Below are 22,559 nucleotides of genomic sequence, written 5' to 3' on the forward strand. Positions count from 1 at the left end.
TAAGTAAAAGGTGGATATTTTGTCTTTTGAGCTTCACCTGCTTTTTTTCTACTTCCTTCACAAACTTGGACTTTTACAGTGGTAATGAATGTCGCTTTCGTCGTGACGTGGTGGATTTATGTCTATGTCAGCAGTTGGGTGTTCCTCCAATGGAGAATTCATTTCTCAAGATCATCGCGATTTTTCTAGCTTTGCGGACCGTGTTCTCTCCAATTTTCACAATTGATGCAACGGTCTTCCAATTGGATATGGGGACGCAGTATGATGCTCGAATTCCCAATCATATGCAAAACTGTGAAATTCTGTCACTTTGAACTGAGAGCGGTTTTCAGTAACAACAATATCTGGCGCTCCGTGACAAGCGAAATGTTATTTCGAATAGTTGATAAGTATCTGAAAGCAGATCCAATTAAAAGAAATTCACAGTAACTAATTAATCCCCAGTCTTCAGAATGAAAAAAGTGATTTCAGGTTTCGATTAGGACTGACCTGGTGTGGGATGTCTTGGTCGTCAACTGTTTTTTCTGTTGTTTCCATTGAAACTTGCATGTGCTGCATTTGCTTACAAAATCCCCGATCTCAGTCATCATCTGAGAGACCAATACAAAGAATCCCGTGCTTTGTGTAGACAAACCTTTATTTCAAAATGGCTTGAATGAATGTGTCGAAGCATTTCCTGTTGATTTGTCTTGGATATGTCAACACGTCTGCTGTGTTAGAACACTGTCTTGAACTGTAGAGTGCATCTCTGACATTCCAGTATTGACGAACACATATTCGAACATCATCACGAGCATTTAGCCATCCTGAGAGTGTAAAGGTCTTTAGCAAATGAAAAATTCTTTGTTAGGGAGGTCCCTAATCTGGTCTTGCGTCTGTGACGCCCATTCTGATTGGTTGATGTAAATGACTTCCTCTACAAGCTTGGAAGTTTAGTTCTCTTCATGACCAGTAGTGTCTGCTGTATAGAAATCTTTCTCTCTGATGTATATCAACTTTAAATCGTATTTCTGAAGGCGAAGTACTATACATTGAGGGTGTTTTGATGCAGATACAAATGGTTTCTTGAAGATAATTTCCCATGGCTTTTGATCTGGTTGTACTGTGGTAAGGTTATTGCCATACTATATTCAAACCCCTCACAAGCAAAGACAATCGCAAGGTACCCCTTTTCTACTTGGGCATAACACTGCTCCATTTTACCTAAGGTTCGAGAAGCGTAAACTACAGTTTGATACTTCTACAAGAGAGTGTCTCTCAACCCAACATTTCTGGCATCGCACTGGGTATAGTGACTTCTTCCTGAACATCAAAGTATCTTAACACTGTTTGATTCTTGAGTAAGTAAGTGAAGATAACTAACAATGATGAATCCTCAAAAGAATACAAAATGAAGAGAAGGGCAAACACCAATCCCGAGGAACGCCCGAGGTGGAATCAGATACGCGGGAGGAGTAAGAATTAACGCATTTAGCATAAACGTATAAAATGGAACACTAAAAGAAGATATCTTAAGATCGAAAACCATAAATTGGAAGAGTTTTCAAACCTTTCCATTCAACTAAATGCAACCTCTTTCCTTAATGCCACTAACCAATGTGCATGGTGTCCGCTGGTGAAAAGTTAAGATCAAATGTAGAATAGACTTGCTGTAATTTTTATCTAAGATTCAAAGGAGACGCTGATATCTTGTGTACAATACCATCATCAATCTCACTATTACTGTCACTATTACTGTCACTATGTTACTGTCACTATTACTGTCACTATGTTACTGTCACTATTACTGTCACTATTACTGTCACTATTACTATCACTGTCACTATTACTATCACTGTCACTATTACTGTCACTATTACTGTCACTATGTCACTGTCACTATTACTATTACTGTCACTATTACTGTCACTATTACTGTCACTATCACTGTCACTATTACTGTCACTATTACTATCACTGTCACTATTACTGTCACTATGTTACTGTCACTATTACTATCACTATTACTGTCACTATTACTATCACTATTACTATCACTGTTACTGTCACTATTACTGTCACTATGTTACTGTCACTATTACTATTACTGTCACTATTACTGTCACTATGTTACTATCACTATTACTATCACTGTCAATATTACTGTCACTATTACTGTCACTATGTTACTGTCACTATTACTATCACTGTCACTATTACTGTCACTATGTCACTGTCACTATTACTATCACTGTCACTATTACTGTCACTATGTCACTGTCACTATTACTATCACTGTCACTATTACTGTCACTATTACTGTCACTATGTTACTGTCACTATTACTATCACTATGTTACTGTCACTATTACTATCACTGTCACTATTACTGTCACTATTACTGTCACTATGTTACTGTCACTATTACTATCACTGTCACTATTACTATCACTATTACTATCACTATTACTGTCACTATTACTGTCACTATGTTACTGTCACGATTACTGTCACTATGTTACTGTCACTATTACTGTCACTATGTTACTGTCACTATTACTATCACTGTCACTATCACTATTACTATCACTGTCACTATTACTATCACTATTACTATCACTGTCACTATTACTATCACTATTACTATCACTGTCACTATTACTATCACTATCACTGTCACTATTACTATCACTATTACTGTCACTATGTTACTGTCACGATTACTGTCACTATGTTACTGTCACTATTACTGTCACTATGTTACTGTCACGATTACTGTCACTATGTTACTGTCACTATTACTGTCACTATGTTACTGTCACTATTACTATCACTGTCACTATTACTGTCACTATTACTATCACTATTACTATCACTATTACTATCACTATTACTATCACTATTACTGTCACTATGTTACTGTCACTATTACTATCACTGTCACTATTACTGTCACTATTACTGTCACTATTTTGTAACCCGAAATCTATGTATAAAAGCATAATCATAATACAGTATTGGATTTAAAACGGTTTTCACATTTTGTTCTCTTCTTATATCTGTCAACAACACGAAAAGCATCCAAAATGTCCAAACAATCGGCTACAGATACAGGATGATTGTGTCACGTTAGATTTAAATCACATCTACACTAGGTTTTGAATTCACCGTACGTTTGACAGCTGTTTGGGCCACTGTAACCTAAGCAACGAGTGAACCCGGATTTACCGGTATACCCCGAACTAATGACACGATATTTCAATCCAATATTCTCAACCGTCTATCAGAATCCGTAATGCAAGTACGGCAGATGTAAACAAAGACGATGATTCGGGTAGAGCTAGTACCCCGGATGTAAACAAAGAGGATGATTCGGGTAGAGCTAGTACCCCGGATGTAAACAAAGAGGATGATTCGGGTAGAGCTAGTATCTCAGATGCACTTCCTGGACAGTCAGCAGATCCTGCTTTTGGATCAGTGATCCACCAGATATTGACTATCATGGCGATGTGAAACCAAAGTGTCGTCCACACTTTAAAGCGTCTTGGGAGGGGGGGGGGGTAAAGAAATTTAAAGCGTAAATTTAAAACATTTCTTTATTTGGATATTAGTTTGATAACCGAAAATATATAATGTTTGACTTTGCATAATTTTAAACATTTTATTTCTACATTTGCAAAGGATATTAAGAGCTTCTTTCATATCAGATTTAGTTTCATCTAATAACATTACATCATCCTCGTTCGGAAGTATCTATAATTTATCTTTATTTTTGCCAGGACGTAATAGGTTTTTGAGTAGGATTGACCTCTTAACCTCAATGCTATATCAAATTCACTCAACTAGGTCATAGTCAGATCGTAGGAAATCTAATGGGTTTTTTTAAGTACATGTCATTACGACGTAGAAAATATTAATCACTTGATGATACTTTTTTTGTTAAAGGGTCAAATAACTTTCAGAATTTTTATGTAATATTCACAGCAAAGTAATTTCTGTTGCAAAAAACTTCTGAAATTTTGGTTTTTTTAATTTGTTTTACTTCTCTTAGAGAATCTGATCACTTATATTGAGACGTCACCAGTTGTGGGTGAAGAGCTATAAATCTAGACCTAGATGTATTTCAGGGCAGAGAGGATTTATTTATCATGTTGAACTCTTCCGTAACGAAAGACTTCGTAAGGCCTCATCCAACAACTGACAACTCTTACTTATAAATGGTCAGTGATGGGTGGAGAAGCAGACACTACTTTTGTTGACCCGTCCAAGACACGAGGAAGACTGGAATCCAAAACCTCCCGGTCACGAATTAAGCGAACGCCAATTAGGTATCTTCAACTCTAAAGAACATGTGATAGTCATCGGTGTGGGGCGGATGAAGGGGGTAGATTGAGAGTGGGAGGGGGAGTAGATTGAGAGTGGGAGAGGGGAGTAAATTGACAGTGGGAGGAGAGGGGAGTAGATTGACAGTGGGAGGAGGGGGTGGTGGTTGATTGACAGTGGAAGGAGGGGGAGTAGATTGACAGTGGGAGGAGGGGGAGTAGATTGACAGTGGGAGGAGGGGGGGGGTTGATTGACAGTGGAAGGAGGGGGAGTAGATTGACAGTGGGAGGAGGGGAGTAGATTGACAGTGGGAGGAGGTGGGGTAGATTGACAGTGGAAGGAGGTGGAGTAGATTGACAGTGGGAGGGGGGGGGTGTAAATTGACAGTGGGAGGAGGGGGAGTAGATTGACAGTGGGAGGTGGAAGGAGGTGGAGTAGATTGACAGTGGGAGGGGGGGGTGTAAATTGACAGTGGGAGGAGGGGGAGTAGATTGACAGTGGGAGGGGGAAGTAGATTGACAGTGGGAGGAGGGGGAGTAGATTGACAGTGGGAGGAGGGGGAGTAGATTGACAGTGGGAGGAGGGGGAGTAGATTGACAGTGGGAGGAGGGGGAGTAGATTGACAGACGGAGGAGGGGGAGTAGATTGACAGTGGGAGGAAGGGGAGTAGATTGACAGTGGGAGGAGGGGGAGTAGATTGACAGTGGGATGAGGGGGAGTAGATTGACAGCGGCAGGAGGGGGAGTAGATTGACAGTGGCAGGAGGGGGAGTAGATTGACAGTAGGAGGAGGGGGAGTAGATTGACAGTGGGAGGGGGGGGGGTAGATTGACAGTGGGAGGAAGGGAAGTAGGGGGAGTAGATTGACAGTGGGAGGAGGGGGAGTAGATTGACAGTGGGAGGAGGGGGTAGATTGACAGTGGGAGGAGGGAGGTAGATTGACAGTGGGAGGAGGGGGAGTAGATTGACAGTGGGGGGAGAGGGAAGTAGATTGACAGTGGGAGGAGGGGGAGTAGATTGACAGTAGGAGGAGAGGGGAGTAAATTGACAGTAAGAAGAGGGGGGAGTAGATTGATAGTAAGAAGAGGGGGGAGTAGATTGACAGTGGGAGCAGGGGGAGTAGGGGAAGTAGATTGACAGTGGGAGGAAGGGGAGTAGGGGGAGTAGATTGACAGTGGGAGGAGGGGGTAGATTGACAGTGGGAGGAGGGGGAGTAGGGGGAGTAGATTGACAGTGGGAGGAAGGGGAGTAGGGGGAGTAGATTGACAGTGGGAGGAGGGGGTAGATTGACAGTGGGAGGAGGGGGAGTAGATTGACAGTGGGAGCAGGGGGAGTAGGGGGAGTAGATTGACAGTGGGAGGAGGGGGAGTAGATTGACAGTGGGAGGAGAGAGAGTAGATTGAGAGATAATAATGCAGCTCTCGCGTGATACAACGAAATTATAATTTCTATTAGTTCCACGAGACCACGAGACAGATACTTGATGCAATTTGATCACGAGATAAATATGTCCTTTTTACGAGTTAATCGTCTCGTTCATTCAAGATCAAGCTTGAGTTTTAATAAGATATCGAATACTTTCATTTAATACACAAAATTCAGGAATTGCAACTTTAAATATTTTCTATGACAACTAGAAACAAATTTCAAGTCTTGGACTAGCTAGTATTCGTGTTTGTGAGCATTATGTAATATCAGTTTCGGTTTCGGTTGAGCATTACTGAAGAGACAATATTTGTTGAAATGCACATCTGGTAGCACACCTCGTAATGTTATCTAGCTTATTTACCTCTATATAGCAAACCAGCATGATATTCTATCTACCCGGGTAGATCAAATTCTCTCTCTCTCTCTCTCTCTCTCTCTCTCTCTCTCTCTCTCTCTGACCTTGGAGATTAAACATGTGCGTAAAAGAATGATCTCACAATAGGTTTAGAACGTGGTTAAGTAAGAGTTTGTTTTGACATTTTAATCATAGACTTTTAAATAAGATTTGGTTTTATTACCCTTGATTTGATTTATATTTTATTACAATTGTGACCTAGTTTGCAAGATACGTCTCGAGTTACGGGAAAACTTGTAAATCATTTCTTCAATCTCTTTAAATAAAATTTGAAGTTGTATTTCCATTTCAATTTAACAATTTCACCCTTTTCTATTCATTGTAATTCAATTAGATAAGGACAACGTTAGACTAATTATGTAATTTTACAAAGCTTTTGCTTTGTGTTAAACATTCTGTTATGCACATGCTCTTGGTCACTGTCACTGTTGGTCACTTTTGCCAAATTTATATATGTTGCCCGTCTGTCTGTGCTCGCCAAAAATATGTTGCCCGTCTGTCTGTGGACACCAAAGATATGTTGACAATATGTCTGTAGTCGCTAAAGTTATGTTGTATGCCTGTATGTGGTGGCTAAAGTTATGTTGTCTGTCTGTGGTCACTAAAGTTATGTTGTCTGTCTGTCTGTGGTGGCTAACGTTATGTTGTCTGTCTGTGGTCACTAAAGTTATGTTGTCTGTCTGTGGTTGCCAAAGTCATGTTGTCAGAATATTCTCTAAAACACCGTTTCCTTGTTAGCGATTATACATGTACATGACATAAAGAGTTCTTAATGACAAAAGGATAAACCACATAATTTTCAGAGATTGAAAAATCAAAGGACATGATTATTAGCGCATACAAACTGAACTCCGGATAACATAAGCTTTAACAATGAAAGCCGGAAAGGATAGCTCCTTCCGTTTATAAAAATATCAAGTTTATCAGCGCACTAAAAGTATCAAATGATATCTGGATGATGTCCATGGATGATGCCACCTCTTACAGGTGTACATATATCTAAGAAATGAATTATGAATTTTGTTTCATTTCTGTCGGAATTCCCAGTCGTAAAAATTGACGTACTATATTTATCTGTATTCATACGCGCATTGTTTACAACTTCAACACATTCAAGAAGAAATGGATATCATTAGAATTTTGTAAGATATATAAGGCAAAAACCAGGTGCATTTGAAATGTAAATATTTCAATCTAATACTTGTGGTTTGCAAGAAGAATCTTAGTATAATGTTTCTTCTTATCAAAAGCAGAAAGAAATGAACATACTCATGTTAAGAAGGGCACATATATTCACGTATCTCTTTATTTATCCTACTAAATATTACGTTCAACAGTCATAGTCCCAGGAAATAAACACAGACGTGCATAGAATATATGTACACCACAAAGTCCCGGGAAATAAACACAGACGTGTATAATATGTACACCACAAAGTCCCGGGAAATAAACACAGACGTGTATAATATGTACACCACAAAGTCCCGGGAAATAAACACAGACGTGTATAATATGTACACCACAAAGTCCCGGGAAATAAACACAGTCGTGTATAATATGTACACCACAAAGACCCGGGAAATAAACACAGACGTGTATAATATGTACACCACAAAGTCCCGGGAAATAAACACAGACGTGTATAATATGTACACCACAAAGTCCCGGGAAATAAACACAGACGTGTATAATATGTACACCACAAAGTCCCGGGAAATAAACACAGTCGTGTATAATATGTACACCACAAAGACCCGGGAAATAAACACAGACGTGTATAATATGTACACCACAAAGTCCCGGGAAATAAACACAGACGTGTATAATATGTACACCACAAAGTCCCGGGAAATAAACACAGACGTGTATAATATGTACACCACAAAGCGTCTACTACAGAGGTTATTACATGTATGAATACATGTTTTACGCTGAACTGAGATGGATTGATTTTTGATATTCGTAAGGAAGAAAAGAATCTCTCATTGAGAAGGGGCTGTTTATTCCTGGCAAAGTGAACTTTTCATGCTTATGTCATATGTTGCAATTTTTGTATTTTCAACCAACCAGTAAATTCCGAAATTACAATTTGACACTTTAACAAAACCTGAGGTCAGACAAAATATATCTTCACCAGGCACGGGACGTTTCCATATGAGTAAAAAATTCTCGAGCGAGACGTTAAGCAAGACACAATCAATCAATCAATCACCAGGCACGTAACCAGAAAGAAAATTACATGTAAGTGTACGTAAAGTACGGCAAGGGATCTAGGGGCCGCCTTAAGGTCCCCAGTGGGCCCTAAAAAATAGGGCCGAAATGTCTTTGGGCCGAAGTATCTCAAATTTATGGGCCGAAGTGTCCAGACTTTTGGGCCGAAGTGTTTTTGGACCGCGAAACGTCTGACTACCGTTTCAACCGAGTGAAAAATTCTCAAATGGGACAATAATAAACAAACCTACGATTTATTCCATGATGACTCGTTTGTTAGCAAGCTAGCGCTGACCACGGTCCAAGCTAGCGCTGACCCTGGCCCAAGTTAGCGCTGACCCTGGCCCAACCTATCGCTGACCTCGGCCCGAAATGTCTTGTATTCTGTCCGTTATTATACATGTGTAATTCATCACATTGTGCCAGTAAGTCGCTGTTTAATAATTACAATCTTCAAGCATCCATGTATCCGCGTACTACAATCGTTTCCTAATTATAATTATCGGTTTGTACGAAATGTTCAGGACTCTATAGGTCAGTTGAATTGAAATAAGATACATGGTCATTATTAACTGTAAAATTGAAACTTAAAAAACAAAAACAAAAACAAAAAAAAAAGAAAGAAAAGAAATTATTATCTGGTGTTTTAATTTTGAAGTATACTTTCAAAAAATTACGAATTTAGCTAAGTATAAAGATCTCGACAAAAATATGTCCTGATTCTTTGCCCAGAATTTAGAAATTTGAAAACTGAGTGTTAAACTTAATGTACTTCATTATATTAAATATGAATTTCAAATAAATATTAATTGCGATTTTGATATTATGCAACGCAGGCAACAATAACCATCACCAAATATGTTATTTTGTGTTTGTTTGTTTATACAGGTATGTTATTTTGTGTTTGTTTATACAGGTATGTTATTTTGTGTTTGTTTATACAGGTATGTTATTTTGTGTTTGTTTATACAGGTATGTTATTTTGTGTTTGGTTATGTGTTTATACAGGTGTGTTATTTTGTGTTTATGTGTTTATACAGGTATGTTATTTTGTGTTTGTTTATGTGTTTATACAGGTGTGTTATTTTGTGTTTATGTGTTTATACAGGTATGTTATTTTGTATTTGTGTGTTTATACAGGTATGTTATTTTGTGTTTGTTTATGTGTTTATACAGGTATGTTATTTTGTGTTTGTATGTTTATACAGGTATGTTATTTTGTGTTTGTTTATGTGTTTATACAGGTGTGTTATTTTGTGTTTATGTGTTTATACAGGTATGTTATTTTGTGTTTATGTGTTTATACAGGTATGTTATTTTGTGTTTGTTTATGTGTTTATACAGGTATGTTATTTTGTGTTTGTTTATACAGGTGTGTTATTTTGTGTTTGGTTATGTGTTTATACAGGTGTGTTATTTTGTGTTTATGTGTTTATACAGGTATGTTATTTTGTGTTTGTTTATGTGTTTATACAGGTGTGTTATTTTGTGTTTATGTGTTTATAAAGGTATGTTATTTTGTATTTGTGTGTTTATACAGGTATGTTATTTTATGTTTGTTTATGTGTTTATACAGGTATGTTATTTTGTGTTTATGTGTTTATACAGGTATGTTATTTTGTGTTTGTTTATGTGTTCATACAGGTGTGTTATTTTGTGTTTGTGTGTTTATACAGGTGTGTTATTTTGTATTTCTGTGTTTATAAAGGTGTGTTATTTTGTGTTTATGTGTTTATACAGGTGTGTTATTCTGTATTTGTTTATACAGGTATGTTATTTTGTGTTTGTTTATACAGGTATGTTATTTTGTGTTTGGTTATGTGTTTATACAGGTATGTTATTTTGTGTTTATGTGTTTATACAGGTATGTTATTTTGTGTTTGTTTATGTGTTTATACAGGTGTGTTATTTTGTGTTTATGTGTTTATACAGGTATGTTATTTTGTATTTCTGTGTTCATACAGGTATGTTATTTTGTGTTTATGTGTTTATACAGGTATGTTATTTTGTGTTTGTTTATGTGTTCATACAGGTATGTTATTTTGTGTTTGTTTGTTTATACAGGTATGTTATTTTGTGTTTGTGTGTTTATACAGGTATGTTATTTTGTGTTTATGTGTTTATACAGGTATGTTATTTTGTGTTTGTTTGTTTATACAGGTATGTTATTTTGTGTTTGTTTGTTTATACAGGTATGTTGTTTTGTGTTTGTTTATACAGGTATGTTATTTTGTGTTTGTTTATACAGGTATGTTATTTTGTATTTGTTTAAACAGGTATGTTATTTTGTGTTTGTGTGTTTATACAGGTGTGTTATTTTGTGTTTGTATATTTATACAGGTATGTTATTTTGTATTTGTGTGTTTATACAGGTATGTTATTTTGTGTTTGTGTGTTTATACAGGTATGGTATTTTGTGTTTGGTTATGTGTTTATACAGGTATGTTTTTCTGTGTTTGTTTATACAGGTATGTTATTTTGTGTTTGTTTGTTTATACAGGTATGTAATTTTGTGTTTGTTTATACAGGTATGTTATTTTGTGTTTGTTTTTTGATACAGGTATGTTACTTCGTGTTTTTTGTTGATACAGGTATGTTATTTTGTGTTTGTGTGTTTATACAGGTGTGTTATTTTGTATTTGTTCGTGTGTTTATACAGATGTGTTATTTTATGTTTGTTTATTTCTTTATACAGGTATGTTATTTTGTGTTTGTTTATTTGTTTATACAGGTATGTACTTTTGTGTTTGTTTATGTGTTTATACAGGTATGTTATTTTGTGTTTGTTTGTTTATACAGGTATGTAATTTTGTGTTTGTTTATACAGGTATGTTATTTTGTGTTTGTTTATACAGGTATGTTATTTTGTATTTGTTTGTTTATACAGGTATGTTATTTTGTGTTTGTGTGTTTATACAGGTATGTTATTTTGTGTTTGTATGTTTATACAGGTATGTTATTTTGTATTTGTGTGTTTATACAGGTATGTTATTTTGTGTTTGTGTGTTTATACAAGTATGTTATTTTGTGTTTGGTTATGTGTTTATACAGGTATGTTATTCTGTGTTTGTTTATACAGGTATGTTATTTTGTGTTTGTTTGTTTATACAGGTATGTAATTTTGTGTTTGTTTATACAGGTATGTTATTTTGTGTTTGTTTTTTGATACAGGTATGTTACTTCGTGTTTTTTGTTGATACAGGTATGTTATTTTGTGTTTGTGTGTTTATACAGGTGTGTTATTTTGTATTTGTTCGTGTGTTTATACAGATGTGTTATTTTATGTTTGTTTATTTCTTTATACAGGTATGTTATTTTGTGTTTGTTTATTTGTTTATACAGGTATGCACTTTTGTGTTTGTTTATGTGTTTATACAGGTATGTTATTTTGTGTTTGTTTGTTTATACAGGTATGTAATTTTGTGTTTGTTTTTACAGGTGTATTATTTTGTGTTTGTTTATTTGTTTATACAGGTATGTAATTTTGTGTTTGTTTGTTAATGCAGCTAAGGTAATAATATGCAAGTTTTACTAAGTTTACGTTATCTCTAAAAATAGATGATTTATTTTGGTTTTTATGAATTCTGATTAAACGACGTAGTTTACCTGAGTTGGAATTCATCTGTTTAAAAAAAGGTAAATATGTTAATTAACGGAAAGATAAACGTGAGAGGAAACTAAGCACGAAGAACAGAAGTATAAGCTAGTGCACTCAGTACATGTTGTAGAAATTAAAGCTATCTTTATTTGTAAAGTTTGTTGTGATTGTTAGAATATAACAGCATACTGATTTAAGTTTTTGTTAAATTCAAACCTAATGTACAATTTCTAAAGACCGTTGCGTGTGTAAGTCATTTTGTCATTTTCTTAATCCACCGGGTGGATGTAAATATTGTGTTTTGTATTTACATCCACCCAGATTTTTTTGTTTTTAAAATTATAATACGATACATGTATACATATATAAAGCTGGCTGTTCGTGAAACCGTGAAAGAATCCACGAAGGAAATGTTCAAGTTTAAGCACAGGGTCCTCGGGATGTATTTTACGAGGTAATTATGTAGAGTAAGGGACCATCCATATTATGAAGCCTAGCGCGGGGGAGGGGGGTAGGGGAGGAGGGAACCCTCTAGACTACGAAACACTACATAAACATTATTTCCCCACACAAATTATAGTAATGTTCTTCTAAGACATTTCTTTTCTTCCATATTTGTTTATCTGCTGCTTAGCTATACCCCATGTATCAAATATTTAAGAGCAAGTCGGGATAGCATTGTTTGTGATACTATACAGCCACACTGTATTGGCTGTATTAACCTACTTCCTCCCCAGGAAGGCAATATAATATATTGATTTTTGCTAAACACGTTGACTAATACCTGTGGCGGAATAAATTTCAAATCCCATTTTAACGACATCTCTTAAATTTGAAATATGCAAATCAGGTTTTATAATCTCATGTATACCTTTTCTAGGTAATAAAATGACATTATCACTAAAAATAGAGTGTAGTATTAAACATAAAACTTTGAACTTTGTAAGAAAGGGAGGATGTTGATAAAGAAACTCAGAAAGGAACGGAATAATGTAATACAATGAGACGTGACTGTGATTTTTAAAGATGATCCTCGCAGAAAATGGACATGTGATTCTTTGTCTTGATCTCTTGTAATGTTTCAGTAGGGAACATAATTTTTCACTGAGATTTTTTCGTGATGTAGGAAATACTATGAAAATTTGGTTTAAACCTTTTACTTGGCACTGTAATATATACAACTTTTTTAAATTACAACTTTCAAAATTCTTCATTCTTACGTAATGCTTGTCGCAATCGTTTTCATAATTTTTTAAATAACATTTATTCCGAAATAAAACCGGGCTGCCCGAAAAGCAAATATTGTTTTTTGTCATTGATTTATCATAAAATTTGATAAAACCTATGCCTGAAGCCTTACATGTAACATTACCCAAATGTCAAATAATATTCAGAAGATTGTGAACAATGAAATTCCATCTATTCAAAAAAAAAAAAAAAAAAAAGAAACCGCTGTAGAATTTTACGTGGTTGATGGAGATCTAATTTTTTCTCTCGAGATGTTTTCACTTTACATTCAGAATGTTGACACCCCATACTATTGTCACTTTTAGAATACCCACACTCTCAGAATGTTGTCACCATCAAAATGTCGTCACTCGCAGAATGTTGTCACTCTCATAATGTTGTCACCCTAGAATATTGTCACCATCAAATATCGTCACCATCAGAATTTTGTCACCATTAGAAACGGGTCATTTTTATAATATTGTCACCTTCATAATGTTGTCACTCTCAAAATGTTGTCACCATCAGAAATGAGCCATCCTTATTAGATTGCCACCACCAGAATGTTGTCACCTACAGAGTGTTATCAACTGCTCAACTGCAGGGTGTTGTCACCTGTAGAGTGTTGTCACCTGCAGAGTGTTGTCACCTGTAGAGTATTGTCACCTGTAGAGTATTGTCACCTGTAGAGTGTTGTCACCTGCAGAGTGTTGTCACCTGCAGAGTATTGTCACCTGTAGAGTATTATCACCTGTAGAGTATTATCACCTGTAGAGTGTTGTCACCTGCAGAGTATTGTCACCTGTAGAGTATTGTCACCTGTAGAGTGTTGTCATCTGTAGAGTGTTGTCACCTGCAGAGTGTTGTCACCTGTAGAGTATTGTCACCTGTAGAGTATTATCACCTGTAGAGTATTATCACCTGTAGAGTATTATCACCTGTAGAGTATTGTCACCTGCAGAGTGTTGTCACCTGCAGAGTGTTGTCACCTGCAGAGTATTGTCACCTGTAGAGTATTATCACCTGTAGAGTATTATCACCTGTAGAGTGTTGTCACCTGCAGAGTGTTGTCACCTGCAGAGTATTGTCACCTGTAGAGTATTATCACCTGTAGAGTATTATCACCTGTAGAGTGTTGTCACCTGCAGAGTGTTGTCACCTGCAGAGTATTGTCACCTGTAGAGTATTATCACCTGTAGAGTATTATCACCTGTAGAGTGTTGTCACCTGCAGAGTATTGTCACCTGTAGAGTATTGTCACCTGTAGAGTATTATCACCTGCAGAGTGTTGTCACCTGTAGAGTGTTGTCACCTGCAGAGTGTTGTCACCTGTAGAGTATTGTCACCTGTTGAGTGTTGTCACCTGTAGAGTGTTGTCACCTTCAGAGTGTTGTTTTGTCCAATATATGGCGTTCCAACCCATAGCAGCGAGGGTTCAAAGTTTACCATGACACGGGGTCTCTAGCCGAAAGACCCGCGTGACTTTCGTTTCTAATGCCGGACACAAGGCGAAAGAACCGTCACTACCTTTGTCAACATCTGTAACGTGAATATAGGGAATGGACTCACCAGTTTTGAAGCGAGCGCCTGCATGATTGATTGATTGTATATTGTTTACTGTCCCTCTCGAGAATCTTTCACTAATATGGAGAGGGAACCACTGCCGGAGAAGGGCTGCAAAATTTAGGTTTATGCTCGGCGCTTATATGGCCATTGAGCAGTGAGGTTTTTTTTTTTTTTTTATCGTGCCACACCTGCTGTGACACTCAGTTTTTGCGGTCTCACCTGAAGGACCACCCCATTTAGTTGGGTTTTTTTTACGACAAACAAGGGGTACTGAGGACCTAATAGTATTCTACCCCGCATCCGCACGGGACGCAAACACCCGAACCACTAGACCACAGAAAAATGCTATTAGTTTCGATGGCTCACTGGGGGGCGTCAGGGAACACTCACAACAGAACATATTTCAATTAGTTCACCGCCGTAAAATGGCTGAAATATTGCCAAAACGGCGTAAAAAATCAATCAATCAATCAATAGCGTAGGCCTATACTTCATTTAGAGTCTGTAGGAAAGTAAGGAAAGAAACTCTAGTATGAAATAGAGCATTAATCAATCTGTGTATATACAGTGCCCGGATCAAGGAATTTAATTTTAATCAGATATCGATACTTGAAAACCCCAAATCTGATTAAGATTAAAGTCCTTAATCCCCCTACTGAGCATTGCGGTGATTGAATTATGTCGTATTTTATATCTTCTGATAATTTCCTGAGTTTGATAATTTCCTGAGTTTTGTCCAGGACGTGACGTAGCGTCAATATAGAAAATTAACCGTGTACTGTTTCTATAGTTATTATATACTTTCAATTTCATCTCCTCTATTTTCTTTATAAGCTTGCGGGCATATATCACACCGGAAACATCCCGGCCCGCAAACATTACGTCACAATCAATACACAAGCAAATTACTGCGTCATTAATTTTCAATTTTTTCGTGTTTTTCATCTTTTACTCAGTTAAACCAATAAAGAAATTGATAAAAATAAGTTATTGTTAGTTTCTAAATGAAATTGAAAGTATATAATAAAAAGGTTATAGACTTTGTATGGGAAAATTTGACGACCTCGTTTTTTGTCGCGGACGGACCTCGCAAGCTCGGTCCGTGTACACGCCAAAAAACTCGGTCGTCATATTTTCCCATACAAAGTCTATAACCTATAATTATAGACCATCTTCATCACTTAACAATAAACGTTTTATGTTGACGTCATTTCGATATCGACAGTAAAGAATGTAAATATATTGTTTCATTTAAACTATGTTCTTCATTTTTCTGTAGATATCGATAATCACCTACAGCTGGTGACGTCACTATTGGAGTGAGAAAGTATCGAATGGTACTTATAAAATACAATGATATATTTCTATATGATATACACGGAGTAAGACAGTCGGCCATTGTAATATACTAGCTGCAGATCTGTAGCTCTCTGAGAAAATACTAGGACAGACCAGAGAGCTACAGATCCATCCCAAATAAAAACTTACGATTTACGGTGCAGAAAAATATGTGCACGAGGCCTTATATCGTTGAATTCTTGCATTACCGTCTCAGAAATATATTTACGTCCAAACATTTATCAAAGTCCCATGCGATCCGAAGACTCGCAGCTTCAAATGATTTCGTTTGATGACGAAACAATGTTAGGTAGCCAGCTCCTCTCATGAGAGTTATGAAACCGAACATTTGGCATGCGAATATAGGTTTGGTCAGAGTATCTTTCATTTTCAATTATCCATACGATATTTTCACTAGAATCGATGATAAATGATGAAGTTAAGAGATAATTACTAAGTACATGTATATACATGTAGTTATTCCAACATTTCAAAAGTGATGTCGAGAGTAGTCTTTATTTTTCTTGGATATACTAATCAACTTTCGTTATTGTCTATTTACTATAACTCCTTTCGAAACAAAATGGAATTGTATGCAGGTGATCATATGAAGATAACGCCGACCAATCTCATAAATTCTATGAAGGATACAAAATTAAGAGAAGGACAAACACAGACCCCTGGGTATACCAGAATTGGAATTACCTGCCAAGGAGGAGTAAGCATCCCATGTTGACTGGTCACATCCGCCGTGAGTCCTATATCTTGATAATATAAATGAAGTAATCCGTAGTCAAAATCAATGTGTAATAACAATTTATATGAAACACGTCACGTCAGGTAGAAATCGACCCAGTGGATAATTATAATACCATAGAATGCCGTCTTTAAACGAGACTGTTGAAACTCCTGTAACATTAATTTATTTGTCAGCAGCTTACCTCGATCAGAAATTGATCATACGCAGAACATGATCTCGATCAGTTGAAAGACATAAACACCATTTGTATTTAATGATGGAATATTGCTATGCAGTTATGGAAAGTCGACGATCGAGAATCTTAATTCATCTTGTTTGTCTTAAAGTTGTGTTGTTAGTTTTCTGTTGACATCTATATTCAAGAAAATATCCAAATATAAAGCAGGTATGATAGACCTTGTGGTCTCTTTAAATTGAGTTGACTTGGATAAGATAAATTACGAACTCTAAGTAGAAATGAAACAGAAAATGTTTTTCTTTGAATGCACATTTTCATGCCAAACTATTTTGCAAAGAATTCGAGACAAATTTTATACAAATTATACAAATGTGCGTATCAAAAACATTTATCTGTACATGTAGTTACTGTTTATCGTACAAAATGTTTGAAATTTTGAGGCATATTTTAAAAAAAACTCAATGACGATTCCATTGATTCCATTGATTATTTGTGTACATGAACTGTTTTAATTAGAGAGAAAACTGTTATGTTTAATTCATGGATGTGAAGAAGGTGACATTAAGGAGGGTTCATTTGGATGTATTTGTAATTTTACCACAGTTAAACAACCACAGGATCATAAGCAATGCTTAAACATAATTTTGACAATGTAGTGTGTTGGAAGTTCTATGTTTTCATCAAGTTTACCTCTCCTCAACTCCAAACAAACTCGAGACTCAATTCTTACGTTCATATTTCAAAATTTCAAAATGTTTGATATAGGAAATATCGATTTTCATATCCAAATACCTTCCTATACAAGCTTATCGTCGTCCAAAGAGAAATATCCGCGAAAGTTTACGATACAGAGACAATGGCGATATTTAAAGGTATATGTGCCGTGTTAAACAGTATTTTGTTTGATGTTAAAAACTATACCAAAGTTTTGTCAGTATGATCAACTATGAAAAATAGGAAGATTTGACAGTTTCGACAAATCATATACGGGTATTAAATGAGTACTAGTCTACTGAATGTAAGGAGAAACTGATAATTTTCTAGTGCCTATTTATGAAAGGGTGACGTTTATGGTGGGTGTGCACAAGCGCGCGAGAAAAAAATATTTTTAAAAACATAATGGAAGTTGCAGGATATAGTCATATAGAATGGTGATTTCATGTTAAACATAAAATTTAACATGCCTTCTATTGCTCAAAGTGGTTCTTGTTTAATTCTGTCTGACTGTTTGTATCGCTAAATATGCCCCGTCAACAGCCTGCAGGTCGTATACTCTTTCACGTTGCTGTGTAGTTGTTTACTATCGAAATCCCGCGTGCAACGTCACGTGATCATTAATATTTTTAAAATGGGGGTTCACTATCCGACTCGGAGAATACACAATTAAATTGGAAATTAGCTTGATTACTTTTTAATCCAATTGAGTTAAATTGCATAATTTGCAGAAAGTGTATAAACTATATAGCTTAATTTAAAATGCATGCTTTTTATTCCTACGGTGATATCCAAAGAATACGGCAATTATAGGGAATAATACATGGCAAATTCTGCAGCACACTCTATATCAACTCAAGACTCCAATATCAGCCCGAGGGGCAAAGGCCCAAGGCCTGATATCCGTCAAGGGTTGGTGTGGAGCGTGATACAGATTTTTCCATGTATTGTTGTTTTTATCATATACTAGATGAAACTCCTTGCAAGCGCGGGGAATCACAATAAAATAATCTTGCATAGAGGACGGACTTTTTAAAAGCGTGTTTGAATTGATGCGCACAAGAATTCAATGAACAATATTTCTAATTCACATGAATTTAAGAACAATTTTTTAACAATTGCGTACATCTTTCATATTATGTTTATTAATATTATATACACTAAATAAAACTTGATTATTAGGAAGTCACTTGAAGCTCCAAATTAGATGTTTCTTATCTAACATAAATGGTCTCTCTCTGTGTTGAAAATTAGATAATAATTTTACGAATGTAATTGTAATCCGACATGCCGAATAGTTGACCAAAGACAAAATGAACGGTCTTTCATAATTTCAGAATTTGAAACTCGGTATTGCAGATATGTTTCTAATGATAGTTTTTGTCCATTGCGACAATTTAAGGGTAAAATTATGAATACACGTCGTTTCTTTTCCTCAAACGCAATAATCGAAAAACAAAATGCACTATATGAATGGCAAACAGAAAAACTGCTACATGTATATTGTAAACAGTGTTCTTACATTGTATTTCTTGGACATTTCGGTAAAATGTTTTAACTTTAAAGTTATAAGGCGTAAACTTCCCAGACCATTCGATATCTGACATACTGAACAGTTTTCGACTTTTTACTTGCTTTCAAGATCTGTGTCATCACAAAACCTGTTCAACCACAATGAAAACTTCAACGTGTTTATCCAAGTGTTCGTACATACCAATAATTGTTAATAAATTATCACAAAATTTCATAACAATGACTTCTATAATCACGACAAAAAATAGGAACATCAAAAATATCAGATGTTTAAAAATTTATCGATGTGTCAGATCGTTGGTCTCGGGTTGGGGTGTCATTCGTTGAATGAGGTGTATATAAGTAATATAATTATAAATATTCATGAAATTATAAATATAGGCCTAGTTAAATCGATTATAAGTATAACTAGCACTGAACACCTACACCATTTTATGCTGATCATGTTGTACACCAATCGCAACTTTTCGGCTTACTGGAAAGGTCCGAAAATGTGCGATTAGTTGTAGACCTAAGCGTCGTTCTGGGCGCTTCGTTCTGGAAATTTCCATAGGGCTGATTCAAGACTAAAATCAAACCGTTTTAGGATTTAAAAACGTCCCGCATTAGAAAACAAATGCAAACTCACATAATACAAATGGAAAATATACAACGCTGATGGAAAATATATGTTAAGAAAGGAAAATATGTGATGCAAAGGAAAACCATACATTAACAATGGGATGTATACAATACAAATAGAAAAGATCAAATATTAACAATGGGATGTATACAATACAAATAGAAAAGATCAAACATTAACAATGGGATGTATACAATACAAATAGAAAAGATCAAATATTAACAATGGGATGTATACAATACAAATAGAAAAGATCAAATATTAACAATGGGATGTATACAATACAAATAGAAAAGATCAAATATTAACAATGGGATGTATACAATACAAATAGAAAAGATCAAATATTAACAATGGGATGTATACAATACAAATAGAAAAGATCAAACATTAACAATGGGATGTATACAATACAAATAGAAAAGATCAAACATTAACAATGGGATGTATACAATACAAATAGAAAAGATCAAACATTAACAATGGGATGTATACAATACAAATAGAAAAGATCAAACATTAACAATGGGATGTATACAATACAAATAGAAAAGATCAAATATTAACAATGGGATGTATACAATACAAATAGAAAAGATCAAATATTAACAATGGAATGTATACAATACAAATAGAAAAGATCAAATATTGCAACGGTTGATATGGTATACATTTCGTAATTTCCTCCACAACGATCTATAACTCTTGGTATCATACACAATCTAGATGAACACCCAGCACTACTTGAGGTATTCGATCCATAAAAAAGCATTTATTTTCACAAAAAGTCAATATCTGTAACACTAACTCTTTTGAGAAAACAAACTACCTAAATTTTTTTGCACATGTTTAATCTCTAAGGTCAGAGAGAGAGAGAGAGAGAGAGAGAGAGAGAGAGAGAGAGAGAGAGAGTAGATGGTACCCAGGGCCCAGTTGCAGGAAGATGAGTTGATAACTGACAGTTAATGTCTAGTTAACGCAATGTATGTGTAAGAGTTAATGGGAAGTTAACTGTCTGTTAAAGTTAACTAACCGTCGTGCAACTGAGATCAGATCTATTCATAATGAATTACATTTTTGTCAGAGTTATCTCCCCTTGTAGAAATGTAAAATTGATTGATTGATTGAATATTGTTTAACGTCCCTCTCTAGAATATTTCACTCATATGTAGACGTCACCACTGACGTGAAGGGCTGCAAAATTTAAGACTATGATTGGCGCCTATGGCCATTGAGCAGGGAGAGATCTTTATCGTGTCACACCTGCTGTGACAGAGACCTCGGTTTTTGCGGTCTCATCCGAAGGACCGCCCCATTTAATCGCCTCTTACGACAAGCAAGAACCTATTCTAACCCGGATCCCCATGGGACAGAAATGTAGAAAAAATAATAATATTTACATAATTTGTATAGTGAACTTCGTTTTTCTTTGCAAATTTTGAAAGACCATGGTATTAGAAATCTTTTCACCATGAGCTTTCTTTAGAAATTCTATTCTAATTGATCATGACTTTATATGTGACAAATGTGTGTTTCTCATAGGAATGAAAGTTAATCTGTATAGCAGATATTTCTCTGGTGAATCACGATGTATGCAAAATTATCTTTCATTTGATACCAAATTTTGTATTACATAGGAATTAATTCTTGAAAAAATAAATGGGGGTTGTGGATCGGGTACCTTAAATGTACAGCATCACCTGACGGAGAAACGAAATCGCATTGCTTTTAATTCATTACGTTTTCCTTTTTGATTTGATGTTTTTGGCTCTTATCATTCAAATATTTCGCCATATTTAAACATGGCTGATAAGATAAGGGGTCTTTTGATCCCCCATCGCCCACGTTCTGCGGTTTTTACATTGCACAATTCTATATTTAAACCGCGCGTATATATGTATGATATTATCCCAGAGCACTCCCTCTGATACTCAGTGTAAGAATTCCTTTTAATTTCATTCAACTTTTGAAACCTTATATTTCATTCATAAGAGCTGCCAAAGCCATTCATTCAATTGTTTGAGTTAAAGATTTGTTGTCGGGAGGTATTCAGGAATTTAAATTAGTACCATACATTAATACCTACCTAACATCTAGATAAAGCATACACAACGAACTCACTGATGAAAGCTCTCTCTCTCTCTCTCTCTCTCTCTCTCTCTCTCTCTTACGCAGGCAGTTTACACAGTTTACATTTGCTGTATCTGGGGTGTTCTTAAGAAAATAATAATAAGAAAATTAAACCGGTAAATTTATTTTTTAGTAATGGGGAGACCGTGCTCATTTTGTTGATTAACGTCATACAGTAGGAAGTTTACAGGGCGCGATTGGTGGCTGGAGAGTGGTGCTCTCTTCATATTTGGGGTGATAGTAAATATTTTAGAGGCTGGGTTGTCTGTTTTCGAGACAAGATTATATATTTATTTGTTTCAGAAGTAATTTCGATCATTTACTACACACGACAGATTGATGAGAATATGCTAATGTTGTGTCACACGGCATGACCAATTTTCACAAATTTGTTACAATTTATAATGCTAAATCAATCCCCCTGGTAAAAATCACAGGATATACTCAATACCATGTGATAAATAAGGACTGCTGTATTCATTAATGAGGCTTTAAACAATATCTATCGGGATATCACGGAGATAAAAATGAACTTTAG

General features: G+C 35.6%; 1 long non-coding RNA gene across 1 annotated transcript; it reads left to right on the top strand.

Annotated features, from left to right (window-relative positions):
• The first annotated feature begins 10,568 nt into the window (after positions 1 to 10,568).
• LOC130050740 (uncharacterized) lies at positions 10,569 to 11,198 on the top strand. The gene is made up of 3 exons (XR_008798994.1): positions 10,569 to 10,603; positions 10,824 to 10,855; positions 10,979 to 11,198. It is a non-coding gene; the product is annotated as an uncharacterized LOC130050740 (long non-coding RNA).
• Positions 11,199 to 22,559: the final 11,361 nt, after the last annotated feature.

This window comes from Ostrea edulis, chromosome 10, assembly GCF_947568905.1.
Source record: "Ostrea edulis chromosome 10, xbOstEdul1.1, whole genome shotgun sequence".
Classification (NCBI taxonomy): Eukaryota; Metazoa; Mollusca; class Bivalvia; order Ostreida; family Ostreidae; genus Ostrea; species Ostrea edulis.